Source organism: Dendropsophus ebraccatus, chromosome 15, assembly GCF_027789765.1.
Source record: "Dendropsophus ebraccatus isolate aDenEbr1 chromosome 15, aDenEbr1.pat, whole genome shotgun sequence".
NCBI classification, from domain to species: Eukaryota; Metazoa; Chordata; class Amphibia; order Anura; family Hylidae; genus Dendropsophus; species Dendropsophus ebraccatus.
In genome coordinates this window covers 60,967,149-60,994,169 of record NC_091468.1, presented here as the reverse complement: position 1 = coordinate 60,994,169, position 27,021 = coordinate 60,967,149, and the positions used below count along the sequence as shown (strand labels likewise).

Here is a 27,021-nt window from a genome sequence, read left to right as displayed (position 1 = left end):
GCGCTCCGAGGCCACCAGGAGTACAGTAGCCTCTGGTAATTTTTTTTCTTTTGAAATTGCACCCCCTGTAACTCACCACTAGATGGCGCCCTAGGCCATCGCCTATCCTCGCCTACCCTTTGTCCCGACTCTGACTCAGTATGATGGAGGTCACCCAGCTTTCCCAGCATCTTGTAGTCAGTATGATGAAGGTTACCCAGCTTTCCCAGCATCTTGTAGTCAGTATGATTGAGGTCACCCAGCTTTCCCAGGGGTATTGGCACCTCAGTATAAGCAGAGTTTGGGGAGCTGAAGAGTAGGCACAGTTGTGGACCTGGGATACCACTCCCTATACTGGGGTAATATACTGGGGACACTGATACAGGGGTCTGTAATGCTCCCTCTGTATTGTCCTACTTGTAAGGTCTATACAATATACAATACAATATATACAAGATGTTCTGCAGGCAAACTGCTCAATTCATGTAATAGAAACCTATTCCACATAATCTTAGACTATGGGTAGGAATTCAACAGGGTTACATTTACATTTTCAAGTGGAGTACCTCTTTAAGTCTGAAAATATTATCAAATGACCCAGTGTGATTCACTTGTATATTGCTGAGTTGCAATACAAGACTCGGCCTCAATACAAGGGTGGCGCTGTTTCTAAAGGGGTTAAAAAAAATGTTTAACAGTTTCAGCTTTTCCAATTAAAATTTCTTTCTAGTAATGTTTGTGCTGTTTTGATGTTGTTGACAGTCAGCCTGGGGACAATCCGGTGGGATTTTCTCGGATGTATTCTCCTTCTTAGAACGTCACTTAATTGTGTCGCATTTAAGCACAAAAAAAGCTTCCATCAGAAAAGCTAAGACTCTAAAAACATGGAAAATCCAGCGCTGTCTCTGGAGGTTATTATGCTGTTAGTCATGAAATCTCGCAGCAGGGAGCAGCCAAGCGTAATGTTGTGGAGATTTAGTGGGGTTTTTGCGCAGGGCTTCTTACTGTACTAATTGCATTTTTGGATTGATAATTTTTTTCCCATGACTTTTGGCAAAGATTGTGATCCCTGGATGCAGATTCGCTAAAATAACCCGCTATCCATCTCCTCTTCTAGCTCGTGAACTGGTACAATAACAGCTGCTCCGTGCGAGGCAACACAAGTATGTCTTAGATGAGAGGAGACTGCCAGGATCCTGTCCGGGCCTTGATATAGAGGTGCGTAGGAAATCACGATCTTACTTCAAAGTCTGTTCTTTTTGCTTTGGTATATGAAACTGCGATGCTGGAACATAAGAAAATGTGAGCGGTATATGGGCCACGTAGTATAAGGAATTGTACAGGGATATAAAACCAATCACCAACCCACACCAACCCCCCCCCCCCCCAACACACACACACACGTGATATTGATCTACAGCCTAATGTTGGGAAGGAAGACCTGAACAGGCTGTGGACCTGAGACCACTTCAGGCATGGTGGTTGCCTTCTTTGGTTTATAGAGTCAGCAGCCATGATTGGAAATAAAGGAGGTAGAAACAATGGTGTGAAGGCCAGGTGGGGCCCCTGTGTCCCCCAATCATTTTACCCTGTGATGAAATTGAAAGTGGTAAAAGTGGTAGCCAGAGATCTATTGAGTTTAAAAAAATTAGGGTATAGTAAGAAATATAACTAAAGGGAAAAAATAAAAATCCCTTAAAAAAAATAAAAAATAAAATATATATATATATATATATATATATATATATATATATATATAAAAGTTTCATTTATAGTTAACAAAAACACAAAAATGTACATAATTATTATCTCCACAGCTGTCTGATTCACTAAATTTACAGAGTTATAGACCTGAGGAAGAGAGGCGATACCCCTCAAAACATGTAGGTCACATTTTTTTTATGTGAACCTGGGTGTTAATCCTGCACCACACGGTTGGACAGATTCTACATTTTCCCTGAAAATCTATATATCTATATATATATTCCACCGGGAAATATATCTAGATGCAGTTTTTGATAACATTACCTTAGAAAAAACTGGTATGAATAAAAACTTCAGATCACTTAGCAAAAGTTTCTTTGTTGTAGATGGATTTTTTTTAAGGTTATAGGGGTTTGAACAGGACAATGTAAAATGTTTGTGTTATATTTTTTTCTTTGGTAAAAATAAAAAAAAATATATATAAATTTGTATTAACCTACGAAATGTAACATTTTATTTGTAGTAGAGTAGAGATGAGTGAATATACAGTAGGGACGAAGCGAAACGCTTCTTCCTATCAGGATTCTGCTTATCAGGCTGCAGGCTTTGAAGGCTGCTCCGCTCCATGCTGCTCCTCCCCAGGTGCTGGGAAAAGATGGATCCAGTCCTGGGAAACTGGGAGAAGTCGTAAAAAGTAAATGAAGAAAAATGGTAGAATTGCCATTTTTTTTATAACACCCCAGCATTACTTTATTTTGAAACTGTTATATATTAAAATTAAGAGTAACAATTTGTCCTGCAAAAAACAAACCCTCTTACAGTACCGGGAAACCAAAAAAAGGTATGGGACGGGTATGAATAGGATATATTTTATTGTTTAAAGTAGTAAAATATAACATTCTGCCCCACAATCATTGATGTGAAATAAAAAATCTTTTGGTGCTTAGAAGGGAGGGAGGTATGATAAAAACAAAAACGGCAGGAAGAATTTAAAGATCCCAGAAGTTCCAGTTACTAGGAACGACCACACCATCATGGGTGAAGGGAATAGAAGAGAACTATTCATAGTCTTCCGCAATCAGCCATCTTGTATCCATAGTCTTCTCCAATAAGCCATCTTGGATTCATAGTTTTCCCCAATCAGCCGTCTTAGATCTTAGATTAGTTAGCAAAACCTCAGTCCAAAGACTAAACTACAGTACTCATCCAGGCCTCCCAGACCAGTGGCCATAGCCCTTCTCACCCTGTACATAAACATATAGACTTTTGGTTGTAAGAACAGCATCTACACTGATGACTATATACAAGTTTTATATTTGAATAAAACTTTTACTTTGTTGGCTTCCAAGCAAAAACACTTCACGACGCGGCCATCCTCACATCCGCATGCCTCATTGCCTAGTACCTCTACGTCCGCCACAATACAATTTGCTGTATGAACCCGGCCCCGGCTCCCCGCTCAGATGATTTGTATAAAGACTATTTGTAGATGTTCAAAGGTGTCTCGGAGCTCCTGGATCTCGTCTCTCAACCTTTGATTTCCCGTCTCCTGACAGAGTCAGCGCACAGTGGCAGCAGGATGATTGCCCTTTGTCTGGTGGGATCATGAACCACGAAAACAAAGAATGAGCGGAATGATCAATTCCTACTGAGGCATAACCAAGGAAATGCTCAAAGTGATTTCTATTCACAAAGCAAATAGTTCTCGGTGGGAGACCATTGCACACACCAGGTGCCCACACAGAGGAAAATCTGCTTGTCTTCCAAGGATTATGGCTTTTCTCTCCCATACCCTGTTTTTTTGTTTAGCAGTATTAAGCAATTTACCTCCATCATCTTCTATCCTAATTTGTTGGTAACATGGTGGTAACTGTGGTAAGAACTAGTAACCCCAAAGTCCCCAATGGAGGTTTCTCTTCTCTCAATGTTGGCTCAGAAGCATTAAGAGATTAAAGGGGTTATCTAGTGCTACAAAAACATGGCCACTTTCCCCCCTCTCTTGTCTCCAGTTTAGGTGTGGTTTGTAATTAAGTTCCATTTACTTCAATGGAACTGAGTTATAAACCCCACCCAAACTGGAGACAAGAGCGGGGGAAAGTGACCATGTTTTTGTAGCACTGGATAACCCTTTTGAGTGATTTGCCTTGTGTTGTCAGAAACGTTAAGGAACCTCATTCTTTTTTGGATCAAATTATATATATATATATATATATATATATATATGTATTATTATTATTTATTTATTTTAATGTTACAAAAAAAAACATACCTACTAAGTGGGTTCGGCATCACCTTCAGATTATTTTAAAGAAGTTACTAATTAAAGGTAACAGTTTCAAAAAGTTTTGACATGTGACAAGTAAGACTTTTTGGTTGGTGAGGGTCCCAAATAATTTCTAATCTAATGGGGCAGAAGTGCTCAAAGAGTAGGAGGAGGGATTTTTACAATTCCCATCATGCCTGTAAAGCCAAATCCAAACCTTTGACTCAATCCTCTCTCCAAGGAGAACCAATCTAAAGTAACGGGGCACAATTGTTACTGGATCACCTCCTGTCTCTTGGTTTTATTAATCAATGGGCACAAGGGCACCCACCAATGTAAACTTCTAACATGTCCCATTAAGAGATTGAAAGTTTTCATTAAATGGGGTATCCCAGCGGAATTCTTTTTCTTACAAATTAAAGTATTTAGATTTGTAATTTATTTCTATATAAAAATCTTATCAGTATGTCCTGCAGATGGTATACAGTATTCCTTTCGGTCTGACACAGCACTCTCTGCTGCCACCTCTGTTCATGTCAGGAACTGTCCAGAGCAGGAAAGGTTTTCTATGGAGATTTTCTACTGCTCTGGACAGTTCCTGACATAAACAGAGGTGGCAGCAGAGAGCACTGTGTCAGACTGGAAAGAATACACCACTTCCTGCAGGACATACAGCAGCTGATAAGTAAGGCAGACTGGAGATTTTTGAATAGAAGTGAATTGCAAATCTATGTAACTTTCTGAAACCAGTGGATTTGAAAGAAAAGGATTTTTGCTGGACAACCCCTTTTAATCCTACAGACATATCTCTGGTGCAGAGCATGTCAGGATCTCCATCCAACTGGGAGAGCTGATCCTGAGGACATTCCTGCACAATATTATTATCATCATCTGGTGGGATTTATGCCACGATGAATTGCTTCAGTTCTGTAGGCTGAAGGAGGTCCATGGTGCTACGAGATGGGGCTCTAACAAAGTGGCCATTCAGTGTAAATATCCGAGCATTAGAATAATGATCCCGCCCGGCCTGAGTTACCAGATGTGACATTAGCGCATTCTGTTAAATAACATTGCCCTGGGGGCTCACAGCTGCCCACCGAATCCCGGCATTGTCGGAGACAAAAAGCATAATGGTGTTTTCAGTATAATGGGAAATGTGCAGCATTATCAGGCACAGCGATGGGTCTCTGTAGTCTGACGCTAGGAGGGACAGATCACCGCTCTATATGAAAGGGATTCATGAAACAGGGAACCTGCTGACTAGAGCTTGACCCGGTAATGACGGCGGCCTGCTGTCTTCTCAAGAACACATTTCAATTCTAATCAGACGACGTGTGAGATAAAATACACAAGAAAAAGAAAAAAAAAAAGACCAGCAGTCAATTACGTTCTTTTCATCTCTATGTTACAGCCACAAGCCAGGGCGTAAATTACACTGAGGAAGACCACGCAGCTGCTGCCAGGCCTTGTCACTTCCATCTGTTTCCATGTTGGGTGATGACAGTCTATACAGGACCCCACTCTGCTATGAAAGGAAATTATAGCAAATAAAGGGGGGGGGGGGGGACAATTGGATCATAGAATGTTAGGAGAGGGAAAGTAAACATTAGGGGCAACCCTTCTTTTACATTTTCGATCAACCAGTGTCAGATATATATATATATATATATATATATATATATATATATATATATTTGTAATTTACATCCATTTAAAAATCTCCAGTCTTCCAGTACTTATCAGCTGCAGTATGTCCTGCAGGAAGTGATGTATTCTTTCCAGTCTGAGGCTATGTTCACACAACGTTAGTATAATATTAATCACGGCCGATGTTGCCGATTTGCAACACGGCCATGATTAATACTTAACCTACTTTGTGCTGCAGCGGAGGGAATTCCGTCCGGAGTGTATACAAATAGTACATATATACATACACATAGTATACACTCCAGCCAGGATCGCTAGCGCCGTCACAAAAAACTGACATGTCATTCATTAAATAGCGGCCGCAGAAAACCTTTCAGTTCACACAATGGAGCATGTGGAATTGCTTTGGGCAATTCCACGGACAAGGTTGGCAGCAGAGAGCACTATGTCATACTGAAAAGAATACACCATTTCCTGCAGGACATACAGCAGCTGATAAGTACTGGAAGACTTGAGTATTTCAAATGTGTGGCAGGACACGTTGAAAAACTCCCGCAGGTTCACTATCCTCCTCTGATGCAAGCCGGGGACAGAATTCCCAGAGGAGCTATAGACTGCATTATAATGCTCTTACAATGCAGTCAACAGCACTCTCGGGAATTCCGTCAACCACCCGTGTAGGAAAAAGACAGCGTACCTGCAGAAGTTCTTTTACATATCCTACCATGCTGATAGGTACACTTTATATACCCTATCAGATATAGCCCCGATGAAGAATAAGGTATTTACCTTCAAACACGTCTGTTATTTATTAAATAAAGTTTATGTTTTTTTCAATTATTCATCTATCGATTCCTCGCTCACAGTGGGTGTAGGACAACTTATGTTTGCACTGCTAGAATAACTATTTTTCTAATTGCAAGATACAGATTCCCATAAGATCTTTCAGTTGGTGAAGCAGATATGCCCAAGATATTGTCCAACCCAGTATGGTGAGCGTGCACTTGTCACTTTAGCATCACACCCAGTAACTGTTGGTAAGGGTACAAAGCACTGTTCTTCTTTTGTACGTTTCTCTATAATGTTGGAGCGCTTTCGAGAGAAATTTCAATAGGAAATGGCGCCACTATATTTCTATAGAATATTACATTGCAACTGTGGTGTCCCACTAGGGGTGTTACTTTTATCCACACCCTTCGTAAAAGTCTGTACTTTTTGTAGTCCTATTGCAGCTGAAGTGTTACTAGAGATTACCACTAGATGTCGCTGCATTGTATAGCTAAAGTGTGGAAGCTGCACGGCTGAAATGTCTCAAAGGGTTATTGTATCTGTGTAAACCAGATTCTGTGCACCAGTAGGATCTCTACTTTCTTCTATCCTATCACCTCTTCCCTTTCTGCTCTTCTATTGCACTCTTTCCACCCAACCACAGGGCGTCTTACACGCTGGTTAGGAAGTTAGTCCCTTGGGGGAGGGAGGAGTCTTAGTTGAAATTCTGTGGAGAAAGGACGCAACTCAGATAGCTCTCCACAGTGGTTTTGGACTGGGCTCTGGCCCTCTGCCAGGTCCCCCCTAACAATTCAAGTCTAAGTCAGTACCCCACATGGGTAGGACACAGGACAATCACCTCTTACAAACTTCTTTCCTTAAGCAACACACCTGCACTATGCAGTGCTAAACTCTTCAGGATAGGACTAGCCAACAGGTCATCTCAACCCACGCCGTGGACTAGATGTTCTACAGTTCAGGACAGTATCTGCAAAAGAGGCAAAGAGGTAGGAACTGATCCGGGTGGAGCAAAGTTACGTAAAGTCTATGAACTCCATCTCGCAGCGCGGGTGTAACTAGAAAATTCTGACCATTCCGCTCATCCCAGTTAACAAGGTCTGGGGCCTGTGTCACCCATCAGTACGGTTCTGCCAAAGCTAGTGGGCATAAGGTGGTGTGAAGACTATAAGAAAGTCAATACATGGGCACAGGTTGATTCTTCTTCTACAAGTATCCTCTTATGAATTCCAACCTCCCGGCAGAGCGTGTTACTACTTAGGTTGAGACTCTTACGGCACTCTCCTCTCCACTATGCTACCTCAGTACAACCTTATCAACTATACTACATCAAACTTAGCACTTATCACACAGATCTGGTGGTTCTATGTTTGTGTATTTATTGGAACTGTTCAAGTGTACCTCAAGATTCGTTGTATTCCCTGCTGCATATTAACAAGTAGTAAACGAAGTCAACGTTATCAACTGAGTCTGTGATGATTCATCACCACCTGCCCGGCATATACACCGCAACCTTGGGACATCTCCCCTTTCTGTGGGTGACGGGACCTACTGTACTATTATTCGGGAGGGTCATTACACTGCTCTGACCACCTGTGACTACAATATTCCAAGGTACCCATCAGCAACCCGACAGGACACCAACCACAGGGGAAAAGGGTTCAACCGGTCTTACATTCTAAAAGCAGGTGTGCCAGCACGCCTGTGTGTCCCCCAGGCACTGGCCTTGCCTGACAGAACTCTAAGATCCGGCTGTATCTCGGCCATCCACCACCAGTAATGGCGTCACACTTCCATTTAGCAAGTGACCGGCCGTCCCACCGCTACAACATCATCCGGGGGCTCACCACAGCAACACGTAATAAAATAATAAATAATACTCATATTAAAAATAATAATAATCATAATAATGATTATTATTGTTCTACTGAGATTCCATATTTATAAACATATACTATGCCGCCATATATTCCTCTTTGAGAGAGGGGGGGGGGGGGGGAACACGACCCCTTAAAAATAGCTTCCTGATTTTCCCACATTTCATAGGGAAATAAATCACTGGGTCCCGTGAGGACTTATATTACATTGAATAATGTTTAACTTGCCAACAATCTCATCCACAAGTGATGGAGTCAGCGGATTCCTTAACTTCTATCATTTGTCATGATGCTACATTCAGCTCATTGTTCATGCAAAGAAGCCGCTCACATTAAGTCTGCTTATTCTCCATAGAAATAAGAAGGAACGAAAGCAGCGACAGATAGAAAGGACTGCATGTACATGGGGGCACCGAGCGTGACATCTGCCCCCGAAGCTCTCACTCTATAATTCTATGGCCATAATGTTGGAATATTACACACATCAGGTGCTTTAGTATAGTTAGTACACCTATAGAAATTGTCTATACATCCCAGAGGGGTGTATCCTTGTATCCAGGTCAATAAAGAAAAGAAATCCCATGGAGATGACCAAGAGGTCTTTAGTACATTAGGACCAGTACTGTGTAACCAAAATACTCTGTTGAAAGCTAGACAGTCATAATAACTGGTGGGATGCATGCACAGAAGGCTGGGGTGTTACAATGGGATCCGGGTACGGTTTTCACCTTTAAACTCTGTCTCCAAGGTAGGAATGGACTTTATGGAGATCCATCATGGCCCCTTGAAAGGTGACTGATCTAAACACAGGAGGCAGAACACCAGCGAGGTCATCATACTGAGACAGTAATAGAGAAACCAATGAGATCAGGTTAGCCCGTGGAAGCTTGTAGAGAGTAGGAAGACTGCACTCTGCTGGCTGATGGTGCACGTGGTGAAGAGATCCATTAGTATGTATAGAAGGAACCCGGCACTCACCAGATAAATATGAGCTTATTACCATATTTTCCGGCATATAAGGCAACTGGGCGTATAAGAAGATTGTCAGGGGATCGCCTTATACGCTGGAAAATGTTAACCCCTGTCTGTCTGCAACAGGGTTTACCAGCTAGCCCTGCTGTGGTCAGGCAGGGGTAACTGCAGTTAAAGGAAAAAACAAACGTTAACTCACCTGTGACCCGTTCCCGGCAGCCACGCGTCTCCTGTCCCATTCCTGGCGCAGGCAGTGTGACGTATAGTACAGTCTGTGCCGGAGGTCCCCGAAGCTCTCCCGGGCAGCCGAGCGTCTTATCGGAGAAGCTCGGCCGCACACTCTATTGTGTGCATCGTTTAATTGGGATGCGGGTGCATACGGGTGCGCCCGTATCCAAATTCAATAGAAATGAAGATAATCATACTGCAATACCGGCCAGGGTGATTTTTAGTAACACCGGCCGGTGTTTCACGATGTGTGAACATGTCCTAATAATGGAATCTGGTGGTGGAGAGTCCACATCACAGACCACGAGCAATTACTCCTACTGCTCCCCCTATAGTTATAACCTAAATACACTCTTGTCTCTGAGAATCATTGTTTTGTTCATATAAAGTTTCTGATGTCCCCTCCACCACCACTTCAATTTCCAAGTGGAAGACCCCTACAAGCTAGGAGATCTTGTCATGTGGCGTCTTGAGCGTCACACTTTATTTAATTATTACTCCACACCATATAATGTCATTATGTCTCCTCTTGTCTCACAAGACCAATTGATTTGCCTATTGTTAGGTACAAAGTCCTGGAATCATAATATCCCATTCTCTGGTGTACGGGACACTATTTACAACCACGTATGCTCGGCAGATATTACCCACCGCGTCCCCTTTCCTATTAGAGAGAAGAAAAATGGAAAAATAAATGAATGTGTCAGAATTATTGATTGGAAGATTGGTGGGTATGTAATAAATAAAATACTAACATTTGTTCTCCTCCAATAAAAGAATGTGACACTGCTACAGGTGTCAAACTGAAGGTAGCAATCTGTAAGAGTCCTCCCCGAGCTGCAACACGTCGCCTCCAACCATAAACTTCATCTGTAGAACAAGGAGCAGTTTTATGGGAAAATCAATAATTGGCCATTATATTCTCTGATTGTTTTCACAAAAGCGCGGCTTCGACTTCTCAGTCTTTTAATATAGTCAGAAAATAGTTGAAGGGTATTTAATAAAAAATAAAATAAAAAAAGTCATTTTTGTTTGTAATGCCTTTTATGGAAAACTATAGTCAGGTGAATGTTAAAGATTCAAGCCAAGACAAGGTCAAAGTTTCTAGAAGACACTGGTCAAAACATGTAGAGGGGCCCTCATCTTGTGTCATGCCACAAAAATATAAGGTAGACATGTGCCTTGTGCAGGAGAGGAGCCAGACATGGAGAAAGTCTGGGACGACTGGTATTTACACAAGGAACGCTGCCCTAATCTTTATATGGGCGGTTAGAAATGAAAAAGAAGCCTTGATTTACCTTTAAGAACCATCTTTAGTAGGCAAAATGGCTCAGTATGCTAGCGCTCTCAGGGTCCTATTAGCGATTTTTAATGATTAATGGCAAACGAGTTTATCGTTTACCAGAAATTTTTCAACATATTACACAGAACGAACGTCGTTAGTTACAATCGTTACTGCAATTGTTTACTCTATCTGATCCCAGCAAAAGAAGGAACGATTTGGAATTTCACTTAACGATTTGTGAAAGAATGCAGAACCACAGCGAACAAATGTGAAATTACAGCGAAGGATTAGTGAACAATTAGCGAATGATTAACAATGATTTTAGGGTCAGATCTAAATCAACGATCAGCGAGACATGAACGATTTTCCAATCATCGCCTGCAATAACACAGGACGATTATTGTTTAAATTTTTCCATACGATAATCGTCCAATGTAATAGGGCCCTTAGACTTAGGCTTCCTGCACATACCAAATCCAAGCCCTTCCCCCACTTCCTGTTCATTGTCCTAGGTCTGTAACTAGAGACAGATTTCCCCTGGTGACATGCAGTGAAAAGCAGACAGGTAAGAAGTGAGACACCTAGTGGCCAAGAGTTAGGAGGTAACAGGCCTTGTTTACATGATCCGTGCCGCAATCTCAAGGAGGATCACGGCACGGATCCCCTAGCTGGAGCCCCCCTGCCACCCGGCATGGATACCCCACACGCACCCCTGGCAGCAAAGATGACAGGAGTGCATGATGTGCGCTCCTGTCATCGCATTTATTACTCACCTACTCCCCCAGCTGAGCGGCGACACGTGCTCACCTGAAGTGGCCTGGACTATGCTGCCAGGAGAAGAAGATAGCGTAGTCCATGCCACTTCTGGTGAACATGAAGCCGGCCATTCCGGGGGAGTAGGTGAGTAATAGATGCAATGACAGGAGCGCACATTATACACTCCTGTCATCTCTGCTGCCGGGCGGCGGCGGGGCGGGGCGGGGGGGGGGGGGGGGGGGGGGGGGTCCATACCGCAATCTGCACTAGGACATGTCCTGTATTTTCGCGATGAATGGCTTCATTTACTTCAACGGACCCTAAAATTGTCCGTGGTAGTGGATCCGCAACCACAGGCAATTTTACGGGACGCGTGAATGCCGCTCTTCACAGTGGCTCCTGCTCTAGGATATAGGAGGGGATCCCATGTGGAGGAGGCTCCCCAACCCCTAGGGATGTGTATACTGTACTGTATACTGTATTGATTTCTCATTATTTATATTGCAGCAGCAATGATCACACAGGTCTATATATGTACATTGAAATATGTTTTATGTGAGTTGTCTATTCAATGAATTTGTTTTCATTTCATGAAGGAATTTTCATTGATGTTTCTGTGACACATTTCTTACCAAGAGCTAAGCTGCGGCGGCGATGGTGTCAGCGGAATATTGCCATACAGTGTCGCCATGACTTATCATTCATAATGAAATTTTATTCACTTGTCACGGGCCTGCTGTGTCTTCATCTCACGACCCCTCCAACATAGCAGGAAAAGAAGACAAATTTTAATCTGTTGCTACAACAAAATTCCAAAAGATTGTTCAATCCATGAGTCCTGAAAATGAGTTTTCAACACCATCCTTATTTTATTTCCCATCGTTGTGTCACACAACATAGCACAGATATTATATTCTCCTTACCCCAGAAGGCTTGTTCAATGAGTGTCCTGCTGAGTAATGTACTGTACAACGTTTATACAAATATTCTTCATGTGAAGAATATGATTGCTATATTACTGCCCCCTATGGACTACAAAATAAGTACTATAATTCTGCCCCTTATAGACAAGGAAATAAATATTATAATACTGCCTCCTATACATGAAAATATTACTACTATAATACTGCATCCTATCCATGAAAATATAACTATAACTATAATACTGCCCCCTGTGTACAAGAGTATAAGTACTATAATACTGCCCCCTATGGACTACAAAATAAGTACTATAATTCTGCCCCTTATGGACAAGGAAATAAATATTATAACACTGCCTCCTTTACATTAAAATATAACTACTACAGTCATACGGTACCTTGGTTCCCAAACATCTCGGTGTTTCAACACTTTGGCATTCAAACAGAATTTCCTCCTGAAGTTTTGTTTAGTACTCGAACATTGTTCAGTATCCGAACAAAGTCAGGGGAGATAACTGTCAGTCAAACTACTGTTTAGCTGACAGTAATTGAGGTGTTCGGGAAGGGGAGCGGGGATTCCCATCATAATGACAGGGATCCCTGCTTTGTGTCCCCGGCAACAGAGAGGGAGGCAGGAGCTGGTGGCTGTTTAAACTTGCTGCTCTGCTTCTGTTTCTCTCAGCTGCGGGGGGACCCTCTAAAGAAGCTGGGATTCCCCTCATTATGGCGGAAATCCCCGCTCCTTTACAGGTTGTTCCTTGTATCTTAGAGAAGTAAGAGTGGTGCAGAAGTTTAAACAGCCACCCACTGCTGCCTCTCTCTGGGGAACACCTTGTAAGTAAGGAGGATTCGCGTCATATTGACAGAGGAGACGCACAGCTTCCAGGAGAGAGGAGTTACCGGGAGTGGGTGACAGGTGAGTTGGATTGTGTGTTCTTCAACTGTTTCCTGCTGGAGGAGGAGGTTTAAGGCAGGCATTGGCGCTAATAGTGGTTGCCGCTAGAGATGAGCGAACTTTTCAAAAGTTCGTTCCAACCGGATTTCCAGATTTTTTTTAAATGTTTGGTTCAACCGAATTTCAGATTTCTTCAGATTTCATAGTTTAAAGTGACTCTGTACCCACAATCTGTCCTCCCCAAACCACTTAGGAATGCTCCAGGCAGATTGCTTCCTATTCCCCACCTGTGTGTATAATGAACATGGGCTGGATCATTAATACACCTGTGCAAAGCTGAAACAGCAGTAAATGTTCCTGGATCATTCCTAATGCTGAGGAGGGTGGGGAGGAAGAACAGAGAGGTTGTGCAAGCCTAATGCATATACAAATGTAAGCCCCGGCCGTTCGACACAGCGCTGCAGGATTAAAAGTTGTTTTTAGGACAATAACTGCATCACCTGCCAAACGGACCCCAGGACAGATCTTGGATTAAAAGCAGCTATCTGAAGGTACAAGCAGTACAAGCATCTATATGATACGGGGGTAGTGTATTTGGTTGAATTTAGGGCTTTTCATGTCAGTAACATCATTATCTTTTCAATATCTAAAATCAATTTTTTTTTTTAGACTTCAATATTCACCATTACAGGGTCTATGCAGGAAATTCACCATTACAGGGTCTATGCTGGAAACTCACCATTACAGGGTCTATGAAGGAAATTCACCATTACAGGGTCTATGAAGGAAATTCACCATTACAGGGTGTATGCAGGAAACTCACCATTACAGGGTCTATGAAGGAAATTCACCATTACTGGGTCTATGCAGAAAATTCACCATTACAGGATCTATGAAGGAAATTCACCATTACAGGGTCTATGCAGGAAAAAGGTCACAAATGCAGTGAAGGAGCAGTCTCTCCACTACACTCTTGCAAGGGTCCAACTATAGTACTTGTATATCTGCATAGCCCTTTTTTTTAGAGTTTTATTCTACACACATGCACGAGGTATATATTTGTGCCTCAGGAAAACACCTATGTCATATACAGTCTTGCAAGGGTGACAGTTTAGTACTTGGATATCTGTATAGCAAGTTTTTGTTCTGTGCACCCTTTGCTATCCTATGCCTAATCTATCTATCTTTCGCCCTCTCTATTTTTCTCTCTCAATCACTATATGTTTCTCCTCTCTGCGTTTTTCCACCCGGAACACTTCCTGCTTTCTAAAATGGCGGCTGCCATTTTAGAAAGCAAGGAAAAAAAAAAAATTTGGAGCAGACTTCCAAAAATCTGAATACGACCGGACTCGGACTTTTGGAAAAATCTGAACCGGTTCGCTCATCTCTAGTTGCCGCATACGGCGGGGATGCAGACATTTTTTGAGTTCCCCCCCACCATATGGGGCGACCATACCCAGCGTTTAAGGCACCCCCTGACTTTTAAGATTTTTTGGGGCTAAAAATTTGAAATACGCTGGAAAATATTATAATCCTGCTCCTATGTACAAAAATATAACTACTATAATACAACATAATATTGAATTGTTGAGTTTGTTAATGTTTTATGCGCTGTAGCTTTGTTGTATGTTTCTGTCTGTGCGCCTAGATAAGAGGGGTTAATTGATCTATAAATCCATATTTCATGAGTCTCTGTTGTGGACCGCTTCCTGTGTTATGTGTTACGTTGGCTTCAGTAGACAATTATCCATTCACAAACAGAATTTACTAAGCGTTCCAGTGGTGTGTGTTTTCTTGCCTAATCTCTTCTTGGCCACGGGCAATTTTCGATCTGTGTTGACCATTGTGATAACCCACTTCAACCATATTGTGCTTGTGAGACGGTGGATACAGTTTATCATTATGTTGCACACAGAAGGTTTAATCTCCATGATGTTTTGCCTTGGGGCAGGATGACTAGAAGCCATGGTGGAATGTCCTGTTGTTCTGGTGACATTGCCAAGCTTTTGATTCGTCTCATGTTTATCCATTGATTTAGTTAACAAACACACAGGATAATTGTATCTAAAGACTTCCAACACAAAGTCCATCACTCCTCTCCTTCCAAGCTTCTTACCATCTACAGGGTAAAGGAAAACAAATTATCACTAACCCATAAATTCCCAATCCAGTGCCTCCATACTCCTCTCCCTGGCAGACAAGACTGGAATTTCTAGTTGCGCATATGAACAAGATTTGCTTAGACTGTGACTATTCTTGTTCTGAGCTTATGTTCAGTCAATTTTTTTGTAGCTGCACATATTGTCAAACCAGTGTTTGATGATGGACAGGTACTCTATAATAAAATACATTGTATGGTCAAGAACAACCATCTAGTAGAGCTGTAGATCTCTTTTGGTCTCCAGAACCACCTTGATCCATCATGGCACAACCGCTACTAGATGATGAATTCATTCTGCAGAAATTCCAACCCCTGTGGACAGGATCACATCTCATAGTTGTTTCCTATTACATGGAGGTTGTAGGATGCTCTTAACAAGGCGTGCCAAGATAACATTCCCCAGATTGTTATGCCATCTCTATCTGGATACATCTCACTGAACCATGTTTCTTCACAAAGATCTGGATCCATCTGACTGACCATGTTTCTTCACAGAGATCTGGATCCATCTGACCAGGTCATGTTTCTTCACAGAGATCTGGATCCATCTGACTAGCCATGTTTTTCCACAGAGGTCTGGATTCATCTGACTATGTTTCTCCACAGAAATCTGGATCCATTTGACCTGACATGTTTCTCCACAGAAATTTGGATCCATCTTACAAGCCATGTTTCTTCACAGAGATCTGGACCCACCTGATTGACTACGTTTTTCCACAGAGATCTGAAAACCCTCGGACCGGCTATGTTTGTCCACTCGAGATGAGCGAAGCAAATTTGACAAATTCTGATTTGCAGCTAATCGGGTGTATAATTTGCCTCATTGCGATTTCTGAATTCGCCAGATTCACTTCGTAAATTTGCTAATTACCTCAGTAGCAACTGCACGTTAGCTTATACTTATGCAGTTGCAAACATTACGCAGTTGCGAATATTACGCAGTTGTGTACATCACGAGATAAACGTTCACATGTTCGAAAATATGCAAAAATATAGAAAAACGCTTTAACCATATACATGCCTAATAAATCAGTGTGAACCTTCTCCTAGTAATATGAATAGTATAAGGAGGCATTGCTAGTGCCCAGGAACTTACCGGGTTGGTCTGCACAATGTCCAAAAAGTTAGCCAGCGAGACAGCCGTCCTCAATAAAAAACACTTTTATTTATAATCAGACAAAGATAAAATGCAAACAGATGAATTCCATCTGTTTGGATTTTATCTTTGTCCCATTATAAATAAGGCTATGTTCACACTACATAAGAGACAGGCCTTTCCGTTACCCCGGCCGGGTCACGGAACGGCTGGTCTCTGGCCGGATGATCTTTCCGGCCGCAGAGCTCTGATGCGGGCGCATCAGCGCGCGCTCGCATCAGAGCTTCCCATAGCGCACAGTGAAGCAAGCGGCCGGAGCCGCTGACAGGGCTTTCTGCGGCCGGAATTCACTGAATTCCGGCTGCAGAAAACTTACATGTCAGTTATTTGTGGCCCCGTATGGGATCCTGGCTGGAGCGTATACGATGTGTATACGCTCCCGCCGGGATCCCATAAAGAAACAGGCATTGTTCCACCGCGCCAAAAGTACGGCCGTTGTTGACATAGCCATAGGCTGTATCCCAGTTTTCTAGGCGGTCCTCAGGCTGTATCCACCCTCTCCACGGAGCGGGCAGACATCGGGAATCAGAAGCCGATAGTTCAGGTTCATACAAACCCGAACCTCGGTCGGTTCGCTCATCTCTACTGATAAGCATGGGAACTTCCAATGCCAGTAGTGTGGAATCCCACAAATGAAAGAAAGTAAAAGGTTTCCCTTCCAAGATCTGTTCTTGGTTTTGCTGTAGCTCCTGATTACACCATTGCCTCGTCCTATATTTCTGGAGCTTTTAAGACCCCTACATGGAGGATCAACCATGGGCCCTTTAGCAGATACATGCAGGATTTAATAATAATGTGGACAATATGGTGAAGAATACCATAATCTACACTATTCTGGTAGGATTTATACTTATAATAAATGTCATTATCTGGGCTCGGGTCACATTGTGCACATCATATGGTTCAAATAAAAATACATGCACTGTTTTTACTCACAGGTGAACAACAAGATGGAAGCTTCACAAAAACTTACTAAAATAGATATTGAATTAAGGTCAATTCATCGTAATTACACCTAGGACATCAAAGTCTTGGAATATTGGGCTTAAACCAGTCATCAAAGACATTTCATAGCATCTCTCTGTCTATAATGGTATATCTCTTACACAGGGCATCAATTTGCACTGACCATCATAATAAGTAAGTGGCAGTGATATCACTTACTACTGTATCAGAAGGCACCATTATTATATAGAGCGCGGTGTTGTTTGCAGTTCTGATGGGCTCCAGAAGATTCTAGGCTACAAGCCATTTGTTAGGTCAGTGTTTATACTACTAGTCATTACAGATGATCGAACAACGCTGATGTTCAGGTTCGTACGAACTCGAACCATCCGTGGGGAAGGTGGAGACAACCCAAGTCCCGCCTGGAAAAAAGCCTTGGCTATAGGTTGTATTCCTGTTTTCCAGGAGAGACTCGGGCTGTCTCCACCTTCCCCATGGAACGGGAAGACTGCGGGAGCCAAATACCGACGGTTTGAGTTTGTACGAACCTAAACATCAGCGCTGTTCGATCATCTCTACTAGTCATCATGCCACATTACTCTCATTGCTCCTAGTGTCATAAAACATGCATAAAAGTAGGGTTGTAGGCAATATAACCAGATAAATTACTTGCAGTTTGGTTACCTGATTTATCTGGTTATATTGCCCAGAACTTGACTTTTATGAAGAGAACAGAAAGGCTGCAGGGAGGGTGGCAGCTTGGCTTGAAGACCACCCTGGGGAGTGCTATAGCTTTAGGCTGGGTTCACACTATATTTCAGTCAGTATTGTGGTCCTCATATTGCAACCAAAATCAGGAGTGGATTGAAGACATAGAAAGGATCTGTTCACATAATGATGAAATTGAGTGGATGGCCGTCATTTAATGGCAAATATTTGCTGTTATTTTAGAACAACGGCTGTTATATTGAAATAATGGCCGTTATTTACTGTTATATGGCGGCCATCCACTCAATTTCAACATTGTGTGAAAAAATCCTTTCTGTGTTTTTAATCCACTCCTGGCTTTGGTTGCAATACTGACTGAAATATACGTAGTGTGAACATAGCCTCAAAGTGTATCTGTCCTTATAAAAAAAACTTTCGAGATGTCATAGAGACATGTGAAAAGTTTCGATTGGTCCGCTTTTAAGTGTTCAGATCCATACCGATCAGGAAGGGCAGGGAGAGGACCGCAAGGAGAGAATGGGCAGGGAGAGAGCCCATTATAAGTGTGACTCTTTTTTTAAAAATTCAGAGCAGAGAGTGGACATGCTGGAGCGCAGTCTTCTCCCCGCTATATCTCCCTATTGGTACATAGCTGAACACTCAGACCCAGACCAATCAAAACTTTTGACATGTTTGTTATGTGGCTCCATTAGAATCAATGAAGGGAAGGGGTTTCGTCACACTGGGAGCCAGCGGGCCTGCCCCCAGTCTATTGTGATGGGTGAGTGTTCTGTAATAGACTGGCGTGGTGCCTTGGAACTGGTTCAAAAAAAGGACTGTGCCACTGGCATCCCCACGCCGATCCATTAAGGTAAAAACCCAAAGTGATGTACCTGATGGTACATTCGCTTAAGGAATTAACCTCCCAATAATGTGCGGATCCTAGGAGCCCTGAGGCCAGCACTGGGTTCTCAAATAGGTTATTGACTGTAGAATATTTCTATACATAACATATGGATGAGGAAAATCCTCAAAGGACAATCTATATTAGATTATTGGAGTGCATAAGTGCTCTTGGGTCGGCTTCATGTATAATGCTGATTGACGTCCTAAGATAACTCATATTAATCCCTAGTGATGCTCATGGCTGGAGCAGAGGATGCACCATTGTCACATGAGCTCTATTGGATTTCACTATGTACAACCTTCAACAAAATATCCGGATGCACTAACAGTGATCCCCAAAGATTCAGAAAACTTATTCAGCTCTGCCACATCTGTGAATGCATCCGGCCATTGGATATATGTCATTCAACATGGCAGCCTTTACAGTCTGTAGTCGACAGAACTTTGCATCTGACGCCTAAAGGGAACACTAGGTGGAAAGATAATGACATTTACTTTGACATTTCACCTGTTTTAATAATCCAGGCGCTCTCCGCTCCTCAGGGACCAAATCTCATTTTGTATCTATCCGGCAAGAATTCATTGCAAAAGTGCAAACAGACGTGAGCAGGAAGGAACGCGAGTAAAACTAATGTCAGAAAATATCAGATATATAATTAAGATGCACCTGGATGGCTCCAACCCCTTTGTGGGATTCATGTATGAGGAGTGTCCCGAGGGGTTACACCACCCCCAGACTTTGGATGTATGGGTACAAGAAGGTTTCATGGAAGAAAAAAAATATGATTTGAAATTGAATTTTAATGTTATAACCAGGTAAGGACCCAAGAAGTAATTTTCTTTTGTATGAAATCCTATTAGAGCAACACTAGAGGGCGCTATTGTAACCACAAAAGAGGTTCTAGAGGTCTGAGCTGGAGACCTGCCTTTCTGACTCCTTATAAATAAGAGTCAGGCAGGTCCATCATGGAATCCTTCTCAAATCAAAATTATTTAGAGTATTCAAAAAGAGGAAGAGTATATAGGATACACTTTCTACAACCCCATTTAGACCTTGTTGGGTGAGGGGTTGTTACCAAGTGCAGTTGCCTTCTTCTATAATTTTTTGATGCAGGCTGGACCACTTTGTCAATGGGTAGAATTGTCAAGAGAACTGTGGGAAAGAAAGAAACATCAAATATATACATAAGGTTGGTCGACCATACTAGTTGTCACCTACCTCTAGCAGAGATGACAGAGTCCCACTTTTTACAACATGTGTACTTCACTTGAACAGGGTTTCTTAGTGCAAACAGTTACAAACAGTGCTCAGGTACTCAGTGCAAAAATAGTCAAATTAATACTTCAACAGGAAGATAGATAAGTTGATAGAAGTAAATATTAACAGGGGATGGGGACCAAATAGGAGGGCCCTTGCCTAATGTACTTTTTACAGTGTTGAGAAGTGTTTGAAGAAATCCTCGTACTCACGTATTGATGGGTCTATCTTACCTAACCGCCTTCTGCCCTACAGTGTCAGGTTTCCGTCCTCTAGGGTAGTACGAGTCACAGGTCTCTGCTTTCAGTGGAGCGGGCTTGTAGTATCCTTAGTTCAAAACTGAGCGCTTGTCGGTAGAGAACGGCTGAACTTGCACTGTGCTCTACTGCAGGATCAGTCTTGAGCTTGTCCGAACTTTTCCTAAGGTGGTCGACTTTCCTATTCAGTTAGTCTGTCCTCGGCGTTAGCAAGGATGATATCTCCCTTGGCTCCAGTGTCCCTAGATGTCTAGCAGTCCATAGTGTAAATACAGACTAAGGAGACCAGAGAGTGTGTGTAGCTAATATTTAGTGTTAGCTGCAGCTGTGCTGTGAAAGTGTGACATCAAGTGGTTGGAGTAAGGAACAGCGACCACCTGTCCTAACCTGTAACACTAGAGTGATACAGTTTTACCAAGGTGTAAGAAGAGAAAAGAAAACGCATAGTGGGACCCTACACTCTTATTCTTGCCCCTGACTCTTCTGTCCTTTTTCTAGGCTTTTCTGTCCGTTTCTGTTTCTTCCTCCCCACTAGAATTCTTTTTCCTCCTTCAGACTCCTCTTTTTCCTCCAGACTCCTCTGTCTATTCCAGACTCTGCGTCTTCTCCTCCAGACTCCTCTGTCCCCTCGAGGCTCCATGTCTTCTTCTCCAGACTCTTCTGTACATATAGATTTATATACTCTTTGATGGGCATGCTTCCCTATTCCATATTCTTTATATCACATTTAGGTTGTGTTTTATCCCACCTTATATGCATATTTTTAGAATCCTCCTTTATATCTTTATTTTCCCAGCCGGAGTAATGTGAGTTATACAAATAACTTACAAAGGACAGAAGACTAATGGATGATTACTATCCAGAATATGCGTCAGGACCATTTGTGCTGTGTTTTGCTGTGTGTCATGTAACCGAGATCCTCCGATTTTATCTCCATAGAAGGGGAGGACGTCCGCCTCCTGAACCTTTCGCTATGTTCATTTGCCCTTTTGTGAGCATCAGCTTTCATGTTAGCGCGCGCTCATTGCTCTGTCACTCTGGGTATATCATCCCCACACAAAGGTCACCCATCATCTTGTTTTATTCTTCCCTACCGTGCAGGAGAAATAGCTATTTACGCCCGTGACCTTGTCAGATATTGATTTATTGTATGAAGAAGTCGTGAATCTGGAAAAGAAGAACTGAACATTTTTATTTTACCTTGTGATAAACAAGAGGATAGAGAAGGGGTATAAATAAGATGGAGCTCGGCGTCGCCATGAATCTCCCCTCGCCTTTCTAACAGTCCGGGCTTCTCGGCTTATGTTGCTACATTTAGACACATTTTCTACCACAATGTAAATCCTCAGAAAAGCCTCCGATGAATCCTGCTCTATAGGCATGCAATAGGGTATACTGCCTATAGGCTCCCATGCAGTGTGTTATACGTATCTAGCTGTATACCGTTATATGGACTAATGTAGTCAGTTCTTTGCGGCCCCTCATGGGATCCCGGCCGGAGCGTGTACAATGTGTATATGCTCTGGCCGGGATCCCATTGAAGCAGAGGCAGTGTTCCACTCCGCAGAAAGTACGGCCGTTGTTGCAGATGGCAACAACGGCCGTACTTTTATGTAGTGTGAACATAGCCTAATAGTGCTAGAGATTAGATGATAAACTAACCATGTTCATTCATTGTCTGAGAAAACCATTGTCTGTCAGCTGCACATCTCCCTGTGTAATAGGGGATGTGTGGATGACAGCTGATTCCAGGAAAGGGCCAAATAAACAATATATCAATCGCTTGCTTGACCTTGTGATTGGTCTATAAATGAGCGCCGATCACCAAGATCATAGCTTAGTTACAGATTGGCTTGGGCCATCTAATAGGGGCACTTTTAGATGTCTGGCCACAGGGAGAGCTGTAAGGAAGAAACATGCTAAAGAGAAACAGAGACCTTTCTTTTAGTAACATATAGTAACAGTATTTGTACTTCACAGTGGTTAATAATTATAACATAGATTTAAATTTAGATGTGTTAAAAAAAAATCCATGCAAACATGGGGAGAGCATATAAACGTTACATGTTGAATCTGAACTCTGGTGCTACATGACAACAATGTTAACCATAGACCCACCTTGCTGACTCCTGTTTGCTGACTCCTTGGCAGCTGGTACCTTTGGTACTGTGTTTCCCCGAAAATAAGACATCCTCCTAAAATAAGACACCCTAACTAGCCTTCTCTCTCAGCCTCCCCTGTTGTGGCTACTATAATATGGGCCATAAATGATCCAGTCTTCCCCCAGCACTAATGGCTAAACAGCAGAGGTCCCAATCCATGTTTTTTAGTTTTTTCTACACCAATATCATAAAATCGTTTCCAATCAGTCGTCCGGAGATCCTTGGACGTGTTTCTCCAATTAGGGCATGCGTCCCATCTCTATGTATCATGGGTGTATCTTGCATCTATTCCATTCTTTAGACTCTGATCCTAAACTGCAGGAAGCAGACATGTTACGTTGTGATCACTTTCATAGAGGATTGTATTCTAGGCGAACGCTTCTATAGCCGGCCGATAATATTGCTTCTTAATTAATTAGATTAGATTCTCATTCATGTTCCGGGAGATTAGAAAGTTCTCTCATATTATCACATTCAGCAATAAATATGTGAGGACACGGCCTGGGAATAATGAAGTGTTGTGCAGGAGGTGGCGGTGTAACATTCATACCTTCATCTATACATACACTGTTATCATATATAGAGGTCACAAGTACATATTTCTCTATAAAGCTCACAGCTCTTCGGACACAGAGTTCTTTCACCCTCCCTACAGTGACAATTTCACAGCATCCTAAGCCCTACTCGGTCAGCTCTCCCTGCCTACACTGACAATTTCAAAACGTTCTAAGCCCTACTCGGTAAGCTCTCCCTCCCTACACTGACTAACTACCACTGTGAATGTTGCTGTCTAACTAAATTCAGATGCAGTTCCTGCTCGTTTCACTCTCCCTACTGAACAGCACAAGAATCAGGAAAGACTGGGAGAAAATTTGCCTCTGTGTAACGTTTTTATAGCATTAACGTAACATAGGTAATGACGCTAATCGTACAGCCAATCACAGTAATGCCAGTAGTAAACATGGCTACTACATTACCTGATGTGCCCTTCGTTCCCTACACGTTCATTGGCTCTTTCAAATTGGTGGGAGGAAACTTATGCAGTTGCATACAAAAGAAACGTTTCCAAGTTCCAATATGATCGAAAATTAATGTTAGGCTGGGTTCACACTAGGTTTTTCCTATCCATTTTTGCGAAAAACGGATGAAAAAAATGGATGGAAAAACATGGGCATTTGTTTTGATCCGTTTGAGGTCAACTACATTTTTGTGTACGTAAAAAAAAAAAACGGATCAGTTTTGATCCTTTTTTTTTTATAATGAAAGTCAATGGGAAAACGGATTAAAACGGATGCACACAAATGCATAGTTTTTTCTCAAAAACAGATGAAAAAAATGGATAAGAGAAACGTAGTGTGAACCCAGCCTAATAACTATTCCGATCATCTTACAAATTGTTCGATATCGGCGAACATTAACAATTAGAGTCATGTTCGTACGGACATAAGAACATATACGAACATGTTCACTCATCAATAATCCTTAGCTTCTTTTCATATTGTTCTAGAATTTAAGGGAGTCTCTCCGGTCACCAGTGTGAGGTGAGCATAGGTTAGGAGGGAAAGATGAGCTCGGAGATCCTTGTTTTCCTAAGAGCTACACCATGTAAAATGTTCAAACAAACCAGAACTCAAAGAGAGAGACTGTCTGCCAGCTGAATCGAGTGACCAAATGGGGAGTGAAGCTTCACCGAGATGTGTAAACACCAAGAAACTGGCACTCAACTGGCACTGGCATATCATAAACATGGAGTTTAACCATGGCCTAGAAAAATGCAATACTACACAACCAGGAGAAAGCCCAGGCCAAATAATAGAATAGTGATGAAAATTAAAACAATCTTTACTAGACTGTTAGACAACTTAACCCTGCCCCACACATTTTCTTATTGTGCTGCTAACTTCCTCAGGGGTGAGATACGCATGCTAACAAAGCGCATGGGGCAGGGTTAAATGCTGGGACTGTGACCCCTCTCTGCATGTTGGTATTTGCACATTGTTTTGTACTTTGCCCATGTTTCTAATAGTAATATGACCTTGCGTTTATTTACTGCATACTTGTCTATATATGTATTCATTTTAACCAGTAGCCGTCAGTGTCTTCTTTTGCTGGTCTCCCTGAGATCAGTGATCTGTTTGCCCTATTGGTCTACTAGGCATTGCTCCCACCTAGCTAGAATCCTGCTCCACACTGATGAGGGGCAACACCCAGAAACAGCTGTCTGTGGAGGGATACCTGGCTTTGGTTTTTCCCTGGTCAGACTTGTAAATAAATTGGATATTGACCAAAGGGGCCACTTAATATTGTGAGTTTTGGTGGTCTCCTTACAGGTGCCATTCCTTTTCTAGGTCCTTCCCTGGAGGGATATCTTTCTATTCCCATGTTTTAAGACTCATAACTGAGGCTCCACTAACCTTTTTGCATATTGATGTTTCCCAGGGAGCAATGTACCTAGGATTTCACTGTATTGAGCACTTTAACCAGCAGCTGACAGCATCTTCTTTGGCTGGTCTCCCTGTTTCCCATAAGTATACATTTGTTTATGATTTTGCACTTCTTTATATGTATATATCATGTATGTATATGAGGTTTGCCATATTATCACATAATGGTCCAATTAGCACTAGGGAGACATGGATCACGGTTGCTCCTTTTTGAACATATCTCTACACAGCTGTATTTTTAAAAGTCTAATAAAGGTTTTTTTTTTTAAATCTCATTACTTTCGTGATGTGCGTTGTATTTTTTGACCCAGATATAACTTATCATTGGTGCAATTTAAATTATTGACAGATCTGGACAGAATATCTAAAGCTTTTACAACTGACACTAACACTTTAAGTATTCCATTTATCAAGTTCTCATTATATAAATTAATCATGATGTGAACATTTCACACCACATCTACCAGGTGATCACACATAGTCACATGAAGAATAAACTACTCCCTACAGAGTATCACACATCATGTGGCTTCTTTCTAAGTCGTCATCTTAATAAGTGATGGGTAAAGATAGACACATCCATATCACTGCAGCTGTACTACTGTGCTGCTTCTACAGGTTACAGGTGAGCAGTATGTATAGAGATGGCAGTTCTTTATAGAAAGGGCTTGGACTCAAAAAGTGATCAGGGATATGAGACGGCCGGGTGTAGAACGGCCTGCAGACCATACAGCTGCGGGTGGTTGGGTAATCAGATGGCTGTTCCCAGATTTGCTTTTGAGAACTGTAGAGAAAAATTGTGAAAAAAAAAACATTGAAAAAAATCTAAAATCCTAAAAAAATAGCTGACACATATGCACCAATCACATCCCGAGCTCCGGGCCCCGTGCGATAAGGCAACATGGATGTAGACGCTATCCTGCAGGGGCTTAGCCAAATATCGATACATAGAAATTCCAAGTATCATCAGATACAGCAGCGGTACTCACCGATCTCAATATTCCAGATGCTTTATTGGGACATATACAACAGGGCAAACAGTATGTTCTACTCGAACAAAGTAGCGTCCGTTTCATGACACATCGCTTCTTCCGGCTCACGTTAATCACACAAGCTGCATGACTTATATCACCATGGTGGAAGAGATCGACACAGGAAGCTCCTGAGAAAGGAAGCTTTATGGATTATACGGACTAACACTACAAGATAGATAGATAGATAGATAGATAGATAGATAGGAGATAGATAGATAGATAGATAGATAGATAGATAGATAGATAAATAGATAGATAGATAGATAGATAGATAGATAGGTAGATAAATAGATAGATAGAAGATGGAGAGTCCACAGCACACCAGCTCAAGTGGTACAAAAAGTGTAGTTTATTCCAAAATGGTGAACAAACAAATGCAACGTTTCGATAGCCTCACGCTATCTTTCTCAAAACGTTGCATCTGTTTGTTCACCATTTTGGAATAAACTACACTTTTTGTACCACCTGAGCTGGTGTGCTGTGGACTCTCCATCTTCTTTTTGCGGAATCCTTGGCCTGAGGACATATTCCCTGAGCACCCACCTCATTGGATCTGGATGTGCGGCTTGTTTTCTACTTGATAGATATATAGATAGATAGATAGATAGATAGATAGATAGATAGATAGATAGATAACCGATAAACAACCGCGGCACTCAGAAGATGAAGTGAACTAGT

General features: G+C 42.1%; 1 protein-coding gene across 3 annotated transcripts in view; it reads left to right on the top strand.

Annotated features, from left to right (window-relative positions):
* LRFN2 (leucine rich repeat and fibronectin type III domain containing 2) overlaps nucleotides 1-27,021 on the top strand; it is a 339,026-nt gene that overhangs the window by 95,642 nt on the left and 216,363 nt on the right. For all 3 annotated transcript variants that reach the window (XM_069955072.1, XM_069955069.1, XM_069955071.1), the window contains exon 2: nucleotides 1,097-1,197. The gene's annotated coding sequence lies outside the window, so the exon portion shown is untranslated. The remainder of the gene's footprint in view (nucleotides 1-1,096; nucleotides 1,198-27,021) is intronic.